General features: G+C 51.4%; 1 protein-coding gene and 1 long non-coding RNA gene across 9 annotated transcripts in view; one reads left to right on the top strand and one right to left on the bottom strand.

The window, feature by feature from the left end:
• Nucleotides 1–22,319, top strand: part of NTM (neurotrimin) — a 941,546-nt gene that overhangs the window by 718,297 nt on the left and 200,930 nt on the right. The gene's annotated exons all lie outside the window — the stretch shown is intronic.
• Nucleotides 10,596–21,004, bottom strand: LOC309667446. The gene is made up of 3 exons (XR_014267778.1): nucleotides 19,453–21,004; nucleotides 13,975–14,157; nucleotides 10,596–13,559 (listed from the first exon to the last, which is right to left on the bottom strand). It is a non-coding gene; the product is annotated as an uncharacterized lncRNA (long non-coding RNA).

The following is a 22,319-nucleotide window of genomic DNA, read 5'->3' as shown; positions in this document are numbered from 1 at the left end:
AAGTCTTTTTGTTCCTTTTCATGTCATTCTTCCTCATCTCTTGGCAGGAGCTTTTTTTTTCATACTGTACCATTGAACTCATTACATCATCAACACATTTTTATCTGCCCCATGGATTTTTTTAAAAGGCATCCTTTGAAGATGTGTTTCTATTCAGACACAAGCTTTTGTTTCAAAAAAAAAAATAAAAGAGGTGTAAATATGGAATTTTATTGAAGAGGTCTTATCTTGCTTTAGACATGACATCTAAAAATGTGTTTAAAATAAAGAGCAAGTGTTGTACAAGGAATGTGTCAAGGCAATTGGCATGCTGGTGGGAGAGCCTGGGGCGGCTTTAAATGCATCCCTGCCCCTGCAAAAGCATTTCATGTATGAGGTCCCTGCAACCCCAGTTCCTAGTCAGGACGTGCCCCTTCCTGATCCGCCACCAGCGGGGCACGCAGGGCCCTGGTTTGCTGCCTTGTCTGGATTACCACAATTAGCTCATTTCAATGAGGTAAAAATAGTTTGCCAAAAATAATGTTGTTCTCATAAAAAGCAGACTCTTCCTGACTTGATGCTGCCCTCCTTCTTTCACCGTCCTGCCTTCCCACACCCCTGGGCGTTGGCATGTAACACATTCATAAATCTGTAGGGCAGAGAAGAGTATGGGGAATTGAAATTTGTTCTTTACACCCTAAACTGCAATAGTAGATAATCGTAGGACCTTGGAGAGCCTCCTTAAGATGAGGTGACCCGAGTCCAGAAAGGTGGTCTGTTTTGCTCAGGGCCATATGATAATTCCTGGTAGCCCCTAGTTGAAAGTTGTTCAGTGGGATGTTCTGAGTGTCTTTGGGTCCAACATTTACCTCCCCAGGTGCACACGATCTTCTTACCTGATGTTTGTCAATTCCAGTGCTTGAGACCTTGAGTGGACTTGCCTTGTAGATAAAAGTCAGGGTAGAAATATGTAACATTTGCTGTACAAACTTCAAGAAGCCATCTCTGAAAGAGCAGGCAGACACTTTTGTGGCAGGGGGGATCACCTCCATCCATCTGGACTTGGTGACATTCCCCCTGGTTGGTAACTGTGCCTTGAGGGCAGCCTTGGAAACCAGCCCTGGCCTGAGATCTGTTGCAGACACCACGGCCTAGTATCCCCTGACCACATGTCCTCTTGCTTTAACGTGAACTTAATTTCCGAAATGATGATGTGCGTTCCTCTCCCTTCATTGATTAGACCCACACCTTCTCGGAGTCTGAAAAGGCAGACTATCCTAGAGGCTGCCCAGCACAGCTGGTGGAGCTCAGCTCCTCTGCAGCCCGGCTCCGGGACCATCCTCTGTCTGCAGCACCATGTGCAGACATGCCGGCCACCTGGACACACCTTCACGCCCTCCGGTCCTCCTGTTAACGCTCTCGTCTTTTGGCTCGATGCTACAGGTTCTTCCAAATTCAGCTCAGGGTGGCCTCCTCCACCTCTGCTCTCTGGGCATCTCCCCTCCCTCCTCAACCTGGAGCAGTGCCCGTCCCCGCCAGAAACCCCCTCTGTGTAATAGGCATTGTTGGGCGCACTGGTGATGGAGGGAGTAGGAGAGCCAGGGAATTAAACAGCAGCCGCTTACACCCCCCTCCTCCCAACCACGCGCATCTCCAGGCTGGGGGCACGCAGGGAGGCGCACTGGGTCGAGCTCGGGGGCCAGACCCAGCCGTCAGGAGGTATGCCATGCAGGGAGGGGCCAGCGCCCCTGGGAGACGCAGCCACGGCCATAGATGCCACCCAAACAGGAGGGAGGGTACCCCCAGCCCCTTCTGCCCTTCTCCCACGGAGCCTGCCCCATGCTGAAGCCTGAGGACGAGGAAGCCTGGGAGGTGTAGGGCTATTGTTCTCTGGATCAGAGCCGAGGGGGAGGTTGGGAGATGGACGAGAGGACAGACGCAGTGACGGCTGAGCCCCTTCCCTGGACTCACAGCGTCAGATCTAGTGGCCACCGCGTTACAGGCTCATCGTGATTAGAGGGACCTCTGGTATTCCTCAGGGACCTAGCACAGTGCCTGGCACGGGGGTAGTGAATGAATGAACGCTGAGGTCTGGGAAATGATGACATCCTATAGAAACGCAACTGACTGTCATAAAGGTCAAGCCAGAGGCAGGAACGTGACTGAGGGTGGCTGATTTCCAGACCTTTCTTCACCACAAGTAGCGGACAGACACCTCAACTCTTTTCCCTGGTGCCATCCTTGTTTGTAGGCTTGAAGACGAAAAGTAATACAGTTAATTAAGAGACTGTGAATGAATAAACTACCTGTTTAGAAAAGAAAGAAAAGGGCTGTGACCAGCCCAGGTTAAAGGAGAGTGAGAATAGAATTGTCCATGGAGGACTGTACAGAGCTTATGCTAATATTCTCTCAAGAGGTGAGACTCTTTCCTGGCATCCATTGATCAAGGAAGGATGTCCCCTAGCCCCCACCAGCCGTAGAAGTTCAAAGTTCCTGAGTGACTCACATTTATTTCAAATAATGCATTAGAACATTTCCATTAGAAATCAAGAGTGTTCCGTTAAAATGAGCGTTTCTTTGTATTACAACTATATTCTACCAGTCTAGTAAGCCCTCCAGCAATGCAAATGGTATTCAGTCCTGCTACATGAAGACAAAAAGCATATTTGCCAAGCTCTGTATAAGGGAAGGGAATATCGTTTTTGTTCTTTCTGTTGTTGACATGAACAGAGTAGAAATGTCTGTCGGGCTTTAGATTGGGGTGCAGTGAGTGTGCCCCCCTTTGCCTGGTCTGTGTGTGCCTCCTGGTCCATCTTACTGCCCAGATCACCACGATCGTTTTGGCTTTTCCAAGCTTCTACTGGTAGAAAGAATGACAAGTCATTCCTCTCAAGAGTGGAGGGCTGTGCCCTGGCAAGGGGCTTGAAATATCCTGATACACAAAGCATTACTATCATTAGTGTAACTAATGCTGGAGCAGTAGCCCTACTAGGCCCTTTGATTCCTCCCAGGAAGAAAATCCCAAAGGCAGTGGGCTGTGCTTGGCTGACGTGACGCAATAATAATAAAATAGTACCACCACCCACGTTTCCTAGCCTCCTTTCACTCATGTATTTTTCTCCATTGAACTTATCCTCCGATGCATTTGCTTATTTGGTTGTTTGTTTGTGTCAGCTCCAGGAGAACAGGGGCTTTGCCTTTTCTAAGTCACTGCTCCATTCCTGGCTCTGAAAACAAGACACACAGTAGGGGCTTAATATGTATGCGCCTACATGATATACTTATTCTAGACACCTGCCCTCCTTGGGGCAAAGCTTGGCCAAGAGTTATAGGTGTCAGTCTAGTTCCACGCCTGTCCCAGTACCCCAAGTACGTCATTCAACACAGAAGAAGAACTTGGGCTGCTCTGGAACCAACAACTCAGAACTCTCTTGAATTAAAACCATCTTGTCACTCCCATCTGCCTGCCTTCGTGTCAGTGTAGATTAATTACAACATAATATAACACACATAATATAGCATGTTCACAGTAGTCCTGGGTCCTTTACAGTCTTACAATCAAATTAAATTGTAGCTTCAAACATGAATTTCTTTAGTTTAAATGCAGAAACTAAGCAGATAGACCTCTTTTTTCAACTTTCCTGTTCTAAAACTGAAAGACCAGCTGATTTCAACATCCCTGAGTATTATTAATTACCAGTGGCTCAAATCAATGCACAGGGTTTGTCTAGAAAGCTATTTCCTCCTTAGGTGAGTGGCTGAGAATACGTTACGTGGTAAGCAATGATTTGAGATGGGTGTAGATGGAGGCTGAGAAAAGGCTGGGATTTGGCACTGCACTCCCCTCCCTGTGCAGATGGCAGAGAATGAACCCTGACTTTGCAAGGAAGACAAAGGTGGAGGTGTTTTCCTTGCAAACACACAGGGCAGGAGTGGCAGAGAAAAGATAGATGCCCAAATATGGGCTTCCTTTCTAGGGACCCCTATTTGCAGTTTGGAGCAAGCTGATCTGCACTCCTTTCACCAAGAAACTGCCCTCCTGAGGAACTGCGGGGAGGGGCTGGGACTAGAGAGCCCACCAAGAAAAAGAATGATGAAGTGGCCCTTTAAATATCAATCTCTGGAGTCCCAAACCCGGTGGATGTTCTCTTAAGTATTCAAATGAGATTGCGGCATCAGATTGGTATGCATTAGGCTGGTTTCAATGAAAATTAACATGTAATTGCTTCAAATGAAGTAAGTGAGGAGGTAATCTGTTCTTAAATTGGATTCCCAGAATTTTGTGGTACCATAATGCAGCTGTGAAATGAAATATATTTTAAGGATGATGTCCTCCAGGGGGTGCAGGGGCTAGGAGGGGGAGGAGCAGAGAGAAGAAGCTGCAGAAGTGCCTCTCCCCCCTGGCCCGCCTCACTCCCTGTCAGTCTGGCTCTCCAACTGCCAGTGGATGAAGAGATACTCCTCCACCCATTGGCAGCTCCTGTTTTCTGCTTCCTAAACCGAAGCCATCTTCCCCGCAGGCATCAGTGGGTCCTCTCCACCTTCTTACAGCATCTGGATTCCCAGTGGCCCTGAACACTCCTGGCCCCATCGCTTTGTGGTCTCCCCTCAAAGCTGGATGGGAGATGCTCATTCTGAATGTGGTCCCTACTGAGACCCTCCATCCCGAGGCTTCTGCGGCCAGGGTTGGTCATATCGTCCAGAGCACATTGTGCAGCGGTCAGATCACGGTTCCCTGTCCTCCTGGTATCTGAATTTGGGGAGGTGATGCCTGACCCCATGATTGACCCTTCTGATATCAAAGACTTAGACTGGAGCAGCAACAGCCAAATTCATGACCACTGCCTCCTCCAAAGCCTGGGTCCGGCCAGACCAGTCCCCCCTCCTGTGCCCCACCCCCAGCAGCCATGATACGGTCTGTGAAGTCTGGAGATGAGCCTGGGAAGAATTAACCTCCTTACCCTTCAATCAAGTTGGGAAGCAGCTGGGTGAGGAGTCAGCACAGGTTAATGCTTTAAATGGTTTGCCTTTGCCACCCGAGGCTGAAATGGGATTTTCAACCCCCTTTGAAATGAGCTGGCAGTTCTCTGGTCCCATGGCCTCAGTCCTCTTCCCAAAGGGCCATCTTTGATGGGCTCTAGGGACCTTCTGCACCGAGGCCAAAGACGGGCAAAGCTGTTAAATGAAATGAATCACCTGTCAATGGAAAGGCAGAGCTGGGGTGAGGTTCAAGGCGGCACTGCTGCTGGTCTGGACCGAGTTCGCCCATCAAGGGGCTTGGGACCACGACGGCAGGCCAGCTGTGCCTCAGCTCATGAGGAGATAAGGATTTATAACAGGCTGTATAAAGAATATATGTTTCAATCAAGGAGCCCCCCCATCAGAGCCACGGAGCAGGGAAATTAGTAGGAAATGGAGAAGAATGAAGTTCTGTGGATTCACTGGTGCTCCGTGGCGTCGGGCCCCAGCCAGGTCCTGGCTTGCCTTCCCCCGTCACAGCTTTTGGTTTTACAGCTCAGCTGATGCTGTTTTTAATTCCTGTCTTTGTTTCTCTCTCTGTTTATGTTGCTGTTTTCTTTCTGCACATGTTGAACAGCTCTGGCTTTAAAACTGATCAGAGCTAATGGCTTCTTCAGATGCACATGCTGTATTTCTCTCTCAGTACATGTGACCAAGAAGATTTTTGAAAGGATGCCAGAACGGTTCCCTTCTCCTGAGGGATTGCTGGGCTGGTGGATCCAGAGAAGGTAAAATACAGCAGAGAGTGAGACGGAGCAGAGGGGACAGCACCTGGCCAAGGTTTGGTCTCCCTGGAAACGATGGCCTGAGACCCCGGGACACTGGCTAGTGATTTTTATTTCCTACTATAGGCATGGCCACAAGGTTGTAGAGAAAATCAGGGTCTTCGCTGTGGGAATAAGGGGGATTGCCTACAATGTTGAAAATTTTAATCACTGCATGTAGGGAATCAAATCTCTGGCTACTTTTAAAAAGAGAATTTGTACACCGCTTTAGACAAATCATCTATATTGATTGGTCCTTTTCTTTACTCATCTGGCAATGGGAGGAAACTATTATTTGCCTATCTTCCTAGGGTTCTGCAAGGATTAATAGCCATCTCGTCCCCCAGACTCCCCCAAGAGGCAAGCCGATCGCAACAAAAGAGCTTGGCATACTTTTCTAGGTCGTCCACAGATGCGGTATCTACTTTACACTTTATTTGTACTCTAACCCCACTGCCAGCCCTTGATAGGATCTGACTGGGCTTCTACAAGCTGAGCTAGGTTAGGAGAGGCTGGATGGAAATGGACATTGTGGTGTGTGTGTGTGTGTGTGTGTGTGTGTGTGTGTGTGTGTGTGTGTGTGTGTGTGTGTACGCATGTGCCCTAATCTATTTCCTGATGGTCTGATACCTTGTATTAATCATTTTGACACCCTTTTCTGCTGTCAGAATCTGTCACATGGTCCTCTTGATACGCTCCTCTGGTTTAACTCTCTTCAAAGTTTGCAGAGTCCACGGAAGGAAAGTAGAAAAAGTCGTGGTTTTATTCCTGTTTTAGAGATGGAGAAGTAGCATTCACTACACGAGCCTGAGGAAGTGTAATTCATCTTAATCACCAGATGGTCTATGTGATAACATCCACACGCCCTTCTTCCTGGGACCTCATTTGCTTTGAATATTAAATCGGGGTCACGGTGTTAATGCCCTGCTCTTAAAACACAAACCAGCATCAAGGTCCAAGTATAAGAAGTAAAATATGAACCCAAATGTATAAAGCCGTAGTCGCCAGGGATACTACAGTCTAACAGGGAGGGTCACCAGGGGCACAATGAGATGCAGGAGGTGAGGGAGTACATAGAAAATGCTGGGCTCCTTTTGTTTAAGTGAAAGGACTATGAAGTACAGAACATACAAGTGAAAAGCTGCTCCGTTACAGGATCCTGCTTCGAGCTCTATTCTTGCCGTCCCCCCTTTGACCTATGACATCCCCTCCCGTTTCTCTCTTAGACTCGACTTCAGAAGCGTTAGTTCTCATTTTATTTTCCTCTCCCACCTGTAATCGATGCCCCCACAAGCTCCGTGGTCCTCTTTTCCAGCCAGCGGACCCACTCCTCCTGTTCATCCTCTCTCTCTAAGGAGCCCAGACTGACAATTTTGCCAATAGTTTTCATACATAATAACTTAAGTGCATCACTTTTCTACAAACATGTTAGCGTTAGAGTTCAATTCTTCTGCTCCTCGCCTTTTGTACCTGGTAAATCTATTCCTCTGACGTGTGTTTAGGAAGATGGTTTCGTTCTCTGCCTGTGCCATTAGTGGCAATTGCACAAAGCAGAAACACAAATTACCTGCATTCCGCAGACATAGCTAATAACCTAGACACCATGGGCTGGCATTCAGTGCAGCCTCCGCCTCTGTGCACGAGCCTGAAATGGGACACCTGAACCGCCTATTAATTTGAAATGTAGGTAAAGTGCCGTAGGCATGGGAGAGCCTGTTTGGGGAAGCTCTGCGTGCCAGTTGCTGGGGCCTGTGTGCTGGCCTCAGCCCTTGCCGGGGATGGAGGGCCCAGTGCCAGCGTCTCTGGGGAGATCTGGGGCTGGGGAGCTTAGGACCCTGCCAAGGCTGAGAATTCCCATGAACAGTAATCCCTGCTGCTCGTGGGATGAGTTACACAACAGGGGAGGCCAAGGAGGGCGCCTCCCGCAGTTCGGACCTGGAGAGGCGTGTGTGGGTTCCCACTGCACTGTTCTGTAAGACTCTCTTCCGACTGATTTTATTTAGGCAACTCTACAGTCAGCAAATCAGCCTCCCCTGGGGCTGTTAGAGTCATATCAACAGGGTTTTCATGGGAACAAATGTTTGTAACAAAAAACCTGGGCTCCTCCAATGCCACCTACTGTCAGACTTCAGGAGTTTGTTAAGGGAGCCTAAGGATGTACCTCACCCACCAGGGGGAAGAAACAGGGGTCCCCTCTGTGAACGGGCTCGGGGGCCCCTCCCGCCCCGCTGCGGCCCTGGGCAGCCAGTATAGACACCGGCAGTATCGACAGTGCAGCCCCAAAGCGGGCAGGGCCGGCGGGGCTGCCTGGGAGATCCCGGGGATGCAGAGCAGACCAGCCCCTTCCAGCACCGATGCCTCCTGACTCAACCTCACGAGCTCCTTAGCTGGTGTTGCTAAAGGACGCTTACTCTCATCCTGCTGGGACTTTCTCCAGGTGTGGGGCTTGTCACAGCGCTGCTCTGAACTGGATTCTTGATGCTTGTCTCACACAGACAGACACCACACACACACACACACACACACACACACACACACACACACACAGACTCATTCATCCAACAGGAAACAAAGAAGAACCCAGAGAAGGGAAAAACCTGTCGCTATGTTTTCTCCTTTCTCCCCATTAAAAAACCACATCCTTGTGGTCTCCCTCTCTGGCCTTCCCGTACAGCTTTTCTCTTTCCCACCTGAGGCCCGTCCTGTCAGCCGCCCCTGTTTCTCCGTCGTGACTCCCCCTCTGCTTCTTTCTGTCTCTTTTCTCTCGTTTGTAATGAGGCTGCTCGACGCTGGAGGGTCAGTGCTGTAAATCACCGAGGGATCAGCGCGAGGGCCACACTGACAAGGAAAGCTGTCATCAGGTTTTACAGCTTCATGTAAAATGCACTGTCCACGGCGATGACAGCAAAGGGGCTGGAGGGTGCGGGGTGGTTTGGGGAGAAGGGTGGACAGAGGACTGGCTACGTGGCGGGAGGGGGCACACCTGTGTGCTTCCACACGAACGTGTGCCGGAGGTGAATCTGCCATCCCTCCCAAACCAGACACGTCCCTGCAAGACTCACGGGAGACCCACCCGCTTGTAAAGGCTCCGGCGATCGGCTATGGGTCTCATTGCACAGAGCCACAGAGCAAGCTGATGCGAGCCGTCTGAGTGCAGGAGAGCTGGGGACGGTGCTCTGGAGGCGGCCCGCAGCCCTTCCTCCTGGAGGGCAGTAGGACTGGTCCTTCCATAGAGAGCGCTGTGTGCGTGTCCCCTTCGCCCGTCAACAAGTGTCTGCCCACCTGCCAGGGGACCAGCTAGCGGGAACTGCCTCTGAGGCTCAGCTGAGAGGCCCCCGTCCCGAGGGCTTCGATAGGCTGGGTGGGGAAGCAGGGCCAGCCCATGGGAGTCCTCAGAGAGCGGCATATGACATCAATGTCCCAGACGGAGGCCCCTGCAGGCATGGCCCATCCCCTGTTCGAGGGCCCTGCTGTCACCCCCTCACTCCAGCCAGAGGCCAGCGGGACCTGGCTACAGAGTGGGGGTCACCTGGAGGGAGGCCACCAGACCTACATGAAGTGGGGACATCGCTGACCCTGGCCTAGCAGGGCGGCTGGGCGGGTGGAGGGAGTGCAGAGCCCTGGTGCCCAGTGCCCGCTGGCGCCCAGGACCTGTGTGCTGCTCTAGCTACTGTACCTTCCTCCCTTCCCCGCCCCTCCCGCACTCCGCATTCTGGGTGAACATCCCTCGTGTCCGTCCCTCCACTCCAGCCCGGGCTCTGCCCTACCTCAGGCCGGCAGACCTGGTGGGATGGACCACTGGCTGGTCTTGCAGATGCTGTCTGCTTCCCCTCAGTCTGCTCTCCTGTGGCAGCAAGGCCCTCTCAGGACACAGATCTGAGCACATTCCCTTCCTGTTTGAAACCCTTTGAACCATAAGTTAAATTTCAGATTCCTCAGGGTCAGTGACACGGAAGACCCTTCATGAAGGTGCCTGTGCTCACCTGTCCAGGCTTTTCACACATCTGGTTCCTACCCAAATCCTGCTCTCCAGCCACTCTCAGTAATGGTTCACAGCTTTATTTATCAAAAAAAAAAAAAAATCTGTGGAACTTATTTGGAATTTGGGGTTGGGGGTCTATTTATAAAATGCAGTGTTTTTTTATTTTTTTGAATTCCACAACTGTGTCTGACATGCATTTCAAGCTCCAAGCTCGGGAGCATTAACACCGCCCCAAACACGCCCTGCCTTTGGCCACACAGCAGGCAGGCACCCTGTCCTGTTCCCCTTTGTGTACCCAGCGCCTAGCACATTGACTGGCCCACAGTAGGGTTGCAAATTATTTTTTGGCAACTTAGTGATGATAAATAAATAAAGGATATTTCCAATGATACCAGAGAGAGTGAGACTAAATCACATATCACATGCACCCACAGGATGCAGGAAGGTAGAAGAGAGTGTAGCGTGTGTGTGTGTGTCTCGGGCGGGGGGAGAGAGGGAGGGAGGGAGGGAGGGAGGTGGTCCAGGCTGCGGAGGGAGGAACACAGCCCAGGAAAGGTGCAACATCACGTGTGGTAAGCACCGAGAGTCCCCACAAGCACCCTTGCATGAAGGGGGGTGGTGGGAGACCCATCTCAGTGGGGGGTTGGCCATCTGTGTGCATGAGTGAATGTGTGTGGATGGAAACAGAAATACAAACAGCCAAGATCAAGAGCATCCTGAATCCATCAGTTCTTCCCAGAAGAAGAGTCTGGTGGACGGAATCTGTAGGTGCTAGAGTACTGCGGACAGTAGAGCTGCAGCCCAGCTGTGGCCGGTGACTTCTCAGTGGGGAGGTGGCGAGGTGCAGGGACAGAGACACCTGCACCAGACGTTCGTTCCGGGAGACAGAGGTGAATCCTTCTTTTATTCCTTCCATCACCCCTTCTCCTCTGTGATAGATGGGGCCGAGCTGTTTGCGGTGTGTGTGCAGAGGCTGACAAGATGCAGCGATCGGATTGGAAATCAAAGCTCTCCCCAGCGCTGGCTGTGTGCCTGCCTTCCCAGCGACCGCCGCCGTGGCGGGCGCAGCAGAGGGGGAGGAAGCAGCTGCTGTCGTTTTCCCCCAGGAGTTGTTTTGGGTTTTACTTTTATTTTTCCCAAGACAGAGTTGCTGGAGAGGGTAGCCAAGGCAGCCAGAGAGAGGAAAGGAGACAGAAGGCGAGCATTGGAATGCAGGGGGAGAAAGAGCCCTGCAGTCGGGGAGGAGAGAGAGAGGCAGGCGAAGGGCAGCTGATGGAAGCCCTCGGAACCTGCCTTTTTTTCTGCTTTTCTCTGGCCTCAACCTCTCATCCTGTCTCTTTCCCAGCTCCCCCTCCTTTGTCATCAGAGGCGCTCCCTGTACTCTGTGAAGCGTGATGTAACTTACGGCGTGTGATGGAAATGATTCACGAGTCTGCTCCCCAGACAGGCTGGGAAACTGAGGCAGGGCACATTCAGGGCACTGTAACTGGCTCCTCTTTGGCCCTACCTACTCCCAGTCTTTCGTCCTGAGAGTTCCAGAAAGCATCCATCCCCATATCCACCTTACAGGATGAAGAGTTGATACATGTCTTTGCTTTTCTGACCCCTTCTCCCAGGACGTCTTCTGCCTCCAACTGCCCCACAGGGTCCCTGAGCCTGGGTCTTATGGGTTGACTCTGCCCTCTGCTGGATTAAAAGGTGGAAATGAGGCAGAAAAGGGGACTAGTTCCAGAAAACATACCTTGGCGTGTTTCCCAGGAAAGTCTTTGGTTCAAGCAACCCAAACCCTAAGTGAATACAGCTCAATATGCCTGTGATGTATTAATACCCTGATAAGCCAGTCAGAATGTGTTTCCAAATAGACCTGTTACGTAAGAAGCAATGAATACTAACCATCTCTCCTCTATCGGCGTTTGTGCATGGAGAAGGGCCTTTGTGCGGGATCCCGGGGCTGTGTAGACAGCGTCTTGGCGATTCTGACCTTCTGACTGATGGCGACTCCTGTGCCCTATAACGTGGTCTCCCATGACTTCCGCATCGTGCAATCCTGCCCTTTGCCCACCGCTTAATGACTTTCTATTTTGTTTTACAACCTGCAATCTGCTGCATGTCCCAGTCAACAGTATCTCTTTTTCCTGATGCTGCTGATGCCTTGGATGCTTTTGTGGGCATCGATTCCCTTCACTGGTTCCCCAAAGAGGTTCTTTTCCTTGAGCCAGAGCGTCATTCTGGCAGATTACAATGCCTGCCACTCTGCACTCCGATTTATTGCCATCCTGGGTTTTATTCTCCCCTGCACTTGCAGCCAAGCCTCATTCATTTCATTTTCTGGGGCAAGCAGAATGGAGGAAGATGTTATTAATAGGAGAAAGGATGTCATCCTGGCGGGCTCAGTGATGTTTACGTTTATGGTCTGCGGTTCCAGAGCCTAGCTCTGGCCCAAGCACCACCCTTCTTCCGGGAAGTGATGAACCCAGCAGGATTCTCCCCTAGGAATTGACCTTCCGAAAGCTTGACACTCTTTTGTGGACAAATGGTGTTCTTGTGTTTGGGCAAGCTCACCCATATGTCCCTCACTTTCCCCTGCTTGTGACCAGCAGTTTGCACTTGGAAGAAATCTGGACAGCGTTGTAGGTGAGGTCTGAGCGCAGAGGGGTGGGCCAGAGGGAGGTGGAGAGGAGATATACGTGGCACGTGACACACCAGGTCCTCTTAGGATGGCTTTTCAGGTTTCCCAGACACTAATGTACGTGAATCCAATTGAAGTCACTCTACGGGTTTTATTTATTTTGATAAACATGTTTACTGATCACTTATCACAAATCAAATAGTAGAGCAATTTCTAAACAATGTCCTACAGATAATAAATGTCTTTTGCATATGCATACAAAATGTTACATCTCAGCTCTTGCAAGTCCAGCTCACTCTCTCAGAAGTAGAATTTAGAAACTACCCAGGGGCTGCAGAGAGCAAAAGGGCAGGAGCTGCCCCTCCAGGGACCTTCCCCAGCGAGTGTGGACTGGACCCACGCTGTATAGGTTTAGAGCTCCTTCATACAGGAACAGGAACTGCAAAAACATCTTCCAGTGGGTTATAGCTGTGGGTGTAGGAGTTCACCCAACCAAACTGACTTGCCAGGAGATCACACAGACAGAGACAGCTGGTGAGGCTGGAGATCACCAAGGACAGTGCTGGGGAGGTTTCCTTGGGATGGGTTGGTGTTGACGGCACAGAAGCCTTTTCTTTACAAAACGCTCCTGGGAAAATACAGTTTGCCAAAGCAGCATGGGGGCCGGGGGAGGGCGGTGAGGTAGCATCTGTTTAGCCATGTATTTTTTTTTTAATTGAGGTATAGTTATTTTACAATGTTGTGTTCTACTGTACAGCGCAATGGAGTTCCCTGTGCTATACAGCAGGTTCTTATTGGTTATCTATTTTATACATATCAGTGTATACATGTCAATCCCAATCTCCCAATTCATCCCACCACCACCCCCCGCTTTCCCCCCTTGGTGTCCATACATTTGTTCTCTACATCTGTGTCTTTATTTCTGCCTTGCAAACTGGTTCATCTGTACCATATTTCTAGATTCCACATGTATGTGTTAATATATGATATTTGTTTTTCTCTTTCTGACTTACTTCACTCTGTATAACAGTCTCTAGGTCCATCCACGTCTCTTCAAATGACCCAATTTCGTTCCTTTTTATGGCTGAGTAATAGTCCATTGTATATATGTACCACATCTTCTTTATCTATTCGTCTGTTGATGGACGTTTAGGTTGTTTCCATGTCTTGTGTTTGGCCGTGTATTCTAAAAGAGAAGTTCAGAGGTCATCATAGAGGGACTTGGTATCCAAAACTATGTGCATTTCTCAAAAGGGTAACATTGTTTAATGCACATGATTGTGTGAGAAGCATTGTTACTGTTGGGTCTCTAATGACAGTTTTAGAGCCAACATAGAACGTACTTTTCCAGCCTCTTGCACGAGTATTGATCCAAGGTGTCTGACTTTACCTCCAGGAAGATAACAAAGGGCCCGCAAACAGACCCTGGGAGCCTGAGTTCAGCTTTGTGGTTTCTAAGTGAGCCTGTATATCAGGACTCTGGGAAACTTGACCCAATCACTTAGACCCTGTGGGTTTGTATTCTCATTTTGAAGACAGTAGAAATATATTTTCAGGTGGAACTCCTAAATACAGACCTTAGGTGGGTTCCCTGTGCCTACCTAGAAGCAAGGCCAGCTTTGGATGACTACAGCATCCTGTCTGCTCTTCGTCAAAGTCATGGAAGGGAGACTTGCCAGGACATGAAAATTGGACTTTTGTTATTATTATCCTTGTGTTTCTTCAGCACAGACGCAATAGCTGCCTCTCTCCACCAGGCATCCCAAATTGGAGTGTGCATCACTCTACAGAAAGGCAAGGAAGAAGAAGGTAGAGAGTATGGGAGGTACCAGAAGTGAGCGGCCTCGACCCTGGAAGCAGCGAGCAATGCTCAGACAGCAGTGTGCCTGCTTCCCTGACCCTTCCTTCCTCTACTCCACTCCCTGTTCCAGAATTTTCTGAGCCATTTGGCTCAGGCTTTTCACTGAGAATTATCTTAGCTCCTGCAGGTAACTGTGTTGCCACCCGCTTTCTCTCTGGGTGTTCTGCTGATCACTGAACATTTTAAACTGGTTTTGATAGAGCTAAAACTGCCAAAGGGCATCCTGGTCTTAATCAGAAGAACCCAATTCCAGAGCCTGTTAGGACTCTAGGAGTGGAGATGCGTTTTAGCACCAAACATTCTCAGAAGGAGAAAGGAACCCAGGGATGATGACAAAGAAGAGGGGCTTACTTTGGAAGGCGGGACCACTGCATCTGGAATCTGTTGATTAGTGGGGAAAGAAACAAAGGCTCAGAGGTGAGAACGGGTCAGCTTTGTTGAGGAGATGCTAGGACATACCGTGTAGGGCAGAGAAAGCCACACGGTCAGGGAGCCTGGAAGAGTCCCCAAGTGGAAGGAAGGAGATCCTACACTTTCATCCTCCGACTTTATGTGATTCTCTTGATAATGACCGTCAAAGGAGGCATCATGTTGCTGATTTTACTCAATGCATTTAAATTCTAATTAATATTATTTGATTCTTCTTAGAGGTGAAACTAAATGTGCTCCTTTGCACTTATACCCGTCTTTCTCTCAAGAATTTGCATAAGAAGTGAAGGCATGTTTGCATTTATTGCATTTCAGTAATTGGCATTTTTGCCTTCCCAGTTTTGCTCCACTTTCTGTTCTAACCTGCTAACCCTTCCTCTCTCTGTTCACCTTGGCAAGGACAGGGACAGTTAAGAGTGTCAGACAGCCCTGCCTGCCAGAGGACGGGAAATAGTTATGGGGGCTCAGGCAGCGGACCTGGGGAGTCCCGCCATGCTGGGGTTCCCACAGAGACTGCTCGTCTTGCACAGATGAGGAAACTGAGGGTCAGAGAGGTGAAGTGACTTGCCAGCAATCACACGTTTTAGGGTCCTGGGTCTGAGGTTAGAGATTTGTCTCTGCCTCTGGCTTTGTTTTGATGATTCCATGAGATTTAATTATTTGTGAAAGGATTTTGCATGCTATCGTGCATCGGAAAGTTTGAGCTATTATTTTTCTGGTTAATTAACAAAAACAACCCAAAACTCTTATGAGATGTCAGCTGCATCCTCCCTTCTCACTTTGCAAGCTTTCATGGAGCCTGAGCTGTGACTCGTGGTGGTGTGGCTCGCCGTGTGCCACATGTGGCATGCTCCTGGCAGCCTGGTCTGAGTCACCATGGAGAAGAGTTGGAGAGATTCCCGTGTTTGGGTTGGTCTCAGAGTGTGCCTTCCCTTCGGGCAGCGGACATTCACTGACTGAAGGCGAGGATGGCCTAGGTACCGTGCTGGGCGTGACAGGGCTGGGGGTTAAAAAAAAAAGAAAGAAAATGCACAGGCTTTGCCTTCCCAGTGGCCGTGTGGCCTGGACAGTGATGGGACAGAGGTGCCGCGGGCTGGGGGCGTCAGCGCAGACCTGGCAGATGGAAGGGAGCCTTGGAAGGGAAGGTGTGTGTGGCGAGGAGGTGGGGAGACAGATGGGGCAGCGGGGGAGGTGGTTTGGAGTCCCGGGAGAGCATCCACATTGCAGAAACTGCAAGAAACCCGCAAGCACACCCTGTGACACAGCTTCTGTGCAAGGCGATGGGTCTGATGATGGGGGGGCATCCTGGTGGGCTGTTCTGAACTGTTGGCCCTTCCTATGGAGGGCTGTGGACACCAGTGACGGCTTTGGAACAAATGAGTCTCAAACGGATTTGCTAGAAAGGTCCTTCCAGCAGAAGGAGAGGGTGGAGGCTGGAGGGTAAGCGAGGCCGGCATGGCCGCCATCCAGGTGAGGTAAGGCCGGAATCTCCCCACCCACCCCATTGCCTGGGTTCAGAAGGGCGTCCACTTGAGTGAGGTTATGGGTGATCTGAGCTGCTTGTTGAAGGGTCAAGATCAGGGAGTAATTTATGCGGGGGAAGAAGGAGCTCTCCTCCAGCCCAGTGAGAATCCCTTCCTACAGAGACCAGCTACTAGAGAGTATCGCAAAGGCACCAGGGGGTTCTGTGAAGGACTTGCATAATTACTTGCCCCGGGTTGGCTGAAGGCCATTGCTTCGCTGGGATCAGCTGATGTAGCTCCAGCCAAGGGGAGGGCTGACTCAGCGGCTGCATCTTTGCCTCTGCACCCCGGCCGCCTCCTCCCCCAGCCCCCTCACCCATCAGGGCTGTGCCTGCCCTCTTGCTGCTTGGGGAGGTGGCCAGAGGGACGGAGAACAGCCCTCTCTCAAGAGCTCTCTGCTTCTGGTTCAGGGCTGGGCATTGTGCTTTCAGGGTTCAGACTGCGCCCGTCGTTTCCGTGTCCGTCCAGTGTTTGTCACTGAATTGCCCGTGCAGGTCCCCTGCTTTCTTTCATTTAAGTGGCTCTGACCTTTGTAGGATAAGCCCCTAAAATATAGACAGTAAGGAAGATGTTTTGTTCTGAAACGTGAGCACAGCACCCTCACCGGTGTAGAAGCCCAGTAAATAAATGTATAATGTTGAGCGGGGTGGTGTAGGCATGTATTTGGTTACTTGGAAAATAATATTGAAGAGAGGGAACGTCTGTATTTTCACACAGAAGATAGCAAGCATTAACACCTCCCTGTTCTTCCAGAGTCCTTTATACTTTTCCCTTGTATGTTACTTTGACCCTCTGACAGCCATAGGGATTGAGTGGACAGACTAGTTTTTTCCCCATTTGACACATAGGAAAACTGAGTCACAGAAAGACTGGGGACCCAGGCTTGTCACAGCAGATGAGATAATAAGACGAGGACCTAGCTAGCTCGACTCCGTGGAAGTCAGGCCAGCAGCTCGGGGCGTGGCCACTGCTTCTCTTCATTATGAACGTGCAAGCGGAGGTCCTAGTAGGTGAAATATACCAGTGCATGGCAGCTTCCAGATGGGAGAGATCTTGTTAAAATCTGAGTGATACCCGGTGCATTGTCAAGCTTTCAGAATGCTCAGTGGAGAGCCTTTCTTCAAATCCACCAACCCCAGAAAACACAGGTTAAGGACTCAGGAGATGCAAGTTCCCATCCCCACTCTTTTTTGAACTAAACAGCTACATAGCCATAGGCTTAAGAAGGAAGCAGCTGCACGTCTGTGTCTCTAGGGTCCGTATCTGTAGGTGACCTCGCAGGTCCCTCCAAGCAGCAAATGTACACCATCTGCAAAGTTCTCAGCAAAATACCTTCCCTGGTCACTTAGACCACGGTGGGTTCCTCAACACCTGTTTATTTTCTGTACAAAACCCCATAGTATCCGCTCATAAAAGTCCTCATGCTTGATAGTGATCTGTCTTAGCTTTTCTTCCGCGGGAGCAGAATGTCTTGTCTGTCTTATTCACCCTGTATCACACCCCTTAAGTGCTTAACACCCTACATGGTGCATAGTAGGTCCTCAGTGAACGTTTGTCAAACAAGTGAATCATTCAAAAAACCTATTTTTCTACACCTCAGATTATCTACGTCTTTGGAGGTGACAACTAGAAGTGAAGTTCACGTGATGGGCAAGAGAAGGATGGGCCTGGGGTAGGAGCCTTGTGAGAGGAAAGGCTGCTGACCAGGCCTGAGGAAGGAGGAGGGATCCTGTGACCACAGATGCCCTCAACAGTCCTCCTGTCGGCCCAGGTTCAGTAGGTCCTGTCTCCGTAGGACAGTGTTGGGTCAGATGTCTGACACTAGCAATAAGCCCCAGCACATTGTGGGAGGAAACCCTTCCTGGGAAGGGAAACCTCGGCATTCACCTTGTCTCTGGCAGTGACGGCCCTCTGTCCCCCGCCCCGATCTTCTCTCTCCTGCGTGAAATCCTGAAAATCCTCAAATGTGGTTTTCGTGATACGATCCGGCTGCCCCAACCTTCCTAACTGGCCGCGGATGAGAGCAGCCCCACCAGGGCCTCCAGGGTGACCGTGGCTTCCTCTGCGTCTGTCAGACCGGACCCTGAACACAGGCCCTGTGGCCACGGCCGCGTCTCTGGACTCCCTTTCCTTCCCTCTGCTCGTGCACGTGTACATTCGGTTCAAGGCGAGCTCAGGGCTCACTCCCCGCTGCCAAGACTTCCAGTCTGCGCGCCCTCCTCCACCTCCACCCTCCTGACCCCTCCACCAGGAGTCCCTTTCGGTGCTCCGGCCTGGCTGGATTGCCCTGGCAACCGTCCTGGGGCGTCAGCGCCCCGGGGTGGTCCCTGCTGCCCGTGCTCCTCTGGCTGCAGGCTCTTCTCAGCCCCCCGCCCTCCCCCCTCCGCCCGGTACCCGGCTCTTCTCTGCAGCCTCCGGAGCGTCTCACGCGACCTTTCTTAAGGGGCTGTCGTCCCAATCGCAAAACGTTTGTGAGATTACAAAGGGGATCGTCTGAGTCCTGGAGCCCCGGAAGCAGGCCCTGAGATGCGAATTCGTGTGGAAGTGACTTCTTGAGGCAGTGTCCCCCGAGAGAGACCGCAGAAGCGGGGGGCAGCCAGGAAGGGCAGGAAGCCCAGTGGAGGCTCAGTTCCGGGCAGGTGTCCCGAGGGTGGCTCCCGCGGAACCTGCAGTGAGTCTCGGCCACCTGCTCCCGCGGCCGGCCCGGTGCCGCCACCCTGGGAACGCGCTCATTCCCAGGCACCACAGCCTGGAGACAGCCTCCAGGGAGAGCGGCAGGTGTGGGCTCGTAGAGGCACAGGAGCCTGGCAGCAGCACAGACGCGACGCGAGGGCCCCGAGGGGCTGGGCTGGCTGACTGCAGCCGCGCCCTACACAGGAGGGGACGTCCCCGTGGATGCAGCACCAGGACCCGCGCCTCCCTGCTCCAGGGTGCGGTCTTGCCTCCTAAGCCCCGAGGTCCTCCGCACACTGGCGGTTCAAGTCCTCGCTCTGGGGGGGTCTTTGTGATGAAAGGAGGGGCCTGGAGGCAGGATCCAGGCTCGATTCAAGTGTGTCCAGACAGGGAGCTGGAGCTGGAGCTGGAACTAGCCCCAGCGATGGGACCGGGAGTGACACAGATGCTTTGTCTGAGCTGCCTCTTGGGCACAGGGCCTGCCAGGCTGGCACATCTTCCCCAGCCCTGGGCTCGAGAGGAGCCGGGTACTTCCCAGACCCCTTTTCCAGCATGACAGGGCATCCTAGTGTGCACCGTCAACCCCGGTTTACCTGAGTGAGTCTTGGTTTTCAAAGTGTAACTATAAACAGTGTCTGGGTTGGACAGCATCCCCCTGCTGCCCTCCTGCCAGCTGGTCCACCACCTCCAGGATGAAACCCCATCTCAGGTGTGGGCTTTACATGGTCTAGCTGTCAGGACGGGATGACAGGATCGGAGACACAGACCAGAAGAAGCAGAGATTCATTTGCCAGGATCCGGTTTCTTCTCCCCAGCTCCTCCCTCCCACGGAGGGCCACCCACTGTAGAAGGGGGAGGGGCTTGGGCTTGGGGCCTTCGTGGTCCTCTGTGATTGGGTGATTTTGTCAGGTGGCCATTGCAGAGCTCTTCAGTTGGGTTCTCTGGTCCTTGTCCTCAGGATAAAGGAAACAGTCTGTCACATGGCTGCTGCAATGGTTCCTGCAGGGAAAAGATGGCACCCTCAAACTGGGCAACTGGAGGAGAGTTTAATAATGTGGATACTTACAAAGGTGCAGCCAGAGTGCAGGAAAGACCACAAGGGTTAGTCATGACCCCGGGGCTGCAACAAGAGGGAGTGGCTAATACCTCCAGGACTCAAGTGAAGAAAAGAGGAGATCTCGGCTCCCACCAGGGACAGAGGACCCCGGCCAGGAGCTGTGACCTCTGACAGGGACGTGGACGGCCTGTGGCATCCCCTCTCCTTCCCATCAGCTCACCTCAGTGGGAGGCTGGAGGGAGGTCGGGGAGCCAGCTGATGTGACCCACGCTGGTCAGTCTGCAGTGGATGGAGGGGGCACAGAAAGAGTAGGACACTCATTCACTGGCCTCAACTCGCGTATCTTTTCTCTTCTGCCAAAGCCTTACACTCTGCACAGACCAAGTTTCCATCCTTCCGCAAACATGCTGGTGTCTTTTCATGGCTCCACTGTGCTTTTGTTGTGCCATTCCCTCTGCCTGAAATGCTGTGCCCTGCTCTGTTCTACTTAGCAAGCTCCTTCCCACCTCGAAGGCCACCTTAACTCTCACAAGACCCAGATTGCCTTGAAAGTAACCAAGAATCCTTGCAATGGAGAAACCCATGTTATATGCCTCCTCCCCCCACCACATTACAGGTAGATGGGGGAGGGACAGACTGCCGTCAGCACACACCAGGATAAAGTATGTCTGGCGAACGTTCACGGGGGATTAAAATTTGCAGAGGAAATGTGGTTGGCATACACAATAACATCTAATGTTGGCTCTGATAGGGAAATAGGAATTTGTCTAATAAACCGTAGGGAAGGGCGTTCCCAGTACAGGGGGTCCCTGAAGGCTGGTAGTGAATGGTGTGTTCTGGAAACAGTGAGAAGCTGTCCAGTATATCCAGCTCCTGTCCCATCTGGAGCGTGTGGGGTGGGAGGTGAGATGGGGCTTTGCAGGAGATTGTGCCCTGGAGCCCAGGGTCAAAGGGCAGATGAAGTCCAAAGTGAATTTCCACTCACTTCTCGGCCCTTCTGGGCTCTCTCCCCTGGGAAACGTTGGTCCCCACGCAGGGGCTCAGGAGACGCTCATCTGTGTTTGGACTATTTGGATACGTTAAGGGAGGGAATGGAAGGAAACCGCCCCCCCCCCCCCGGGCTGCCTGACTCTGGTCACTGAGGGAGAAAAAGGCGCCACTGCTTTGGTCTGTGGTCCGTGACAGGATCCAGATGCCACTTCACCAGGATCATCAGTCAGTCCAGAGCTCTTCCTTTCTCACCACGTGGATGTAACACACGGCTATGAAATAAAGAAATGGCCTTTGGGCGCTGTAGCCTACAGATGTGAAATGACCTATCGCACAGCCCCAAGCCTCCTCCAGCACTGGAATTAGCATTGGGCTTTGTCACCGGGACAGATCTCAGCGGCACACCATTTATCTCAGAGGAGTCACGGCCCGCCTGACTTGGCAAGTCTGCGTTGCGATGGTGCCGCCTCAATCGACTCTTACAGGAAAGACAGAGGGGTGGGTGGGTTTATCGAGAGCCCTCCTCAGAGGTCCACACAGCCAGGCCTTCTTGATTCGCCCCCAGGACATTAGAGCGATGAAAGGTGACAGATTCCCACAAAGAGCAAGCATGTGTGCAGGGGGGTGTGTGTGGGGGGTGGGGGTGTTTCTAAGTGCAGGTTGGCGCTGACTCATGGCCTGGGCCTTTACTGGACATGGGCTCCTGCCCTTTCATTTCCCAGGAGTTTGTGAAAGGTGGGAGTCAGTCAACAGATATTTATTGAGTGCTTATTTTGTACTCAGTATGACATATAAAGGCACATGAGAAAAATAGGTATGGCCCTTGCCTTTCTGGGAGTTACCATCTACTGAGCAATGTAATGAACATGTAGATCTGAGAAGGCCATGTGTATGATAGATTGTGTGATCCATTATTTGTTGAGTTTCTACTCCATACCAAGCAATGTGTTTACGTGCATACTTCCATTTAATCTTCCCATTAACCCCATGCAGGAGGAAAACTTATTTCTGGTCCAGGCGAGTTAAGTGAAACTCAGTGAGGTCAGGTGACTTGTTGAGAGGCAGCAGAACGGAGCTGGCACTTGGATTCCAGCCGCCCGACTTCAGAGCCTGGCTCTTTCCTCCTCCCCGCCCTCCACCAGCCGTGTGGACTCACGGGGCACCATGGACACAGCCGAGGTTTCCTCTGGTCCTTTCCCATCTATCATAAGCTCTCCTTCTGCTTCTACCGAGGCGTGATCAGCCTTGACCTTATTTTCATGACTAAAAGAGATTGCATAGCACACATCCCATTTTCCATGTGAAGCAGAAACAGTAGTGGTTGAGAGATGTGAGACCAGTGTGGATCGTGAGAATTCAGTGTTTGTGTCTCTAGGTAACCCAAGCCAATTTCATACATAGTAACACAAGCTT

Source organism: Balaenoptera physalus (assembly GCF_965194825.1).
Source record: "Balaenoptera physalus genome assembly, chromosome: 10".
Lineage (NCBI taxonomy): Eukaryota > Metazoa > Chordata > Mammalia > Artiodactyla > Balaenopteridae > Balaenoptera > Balaenoptera physalus.
This window is presented reverse-complemented; position numbering and strand designations above follow the sequence as displayed.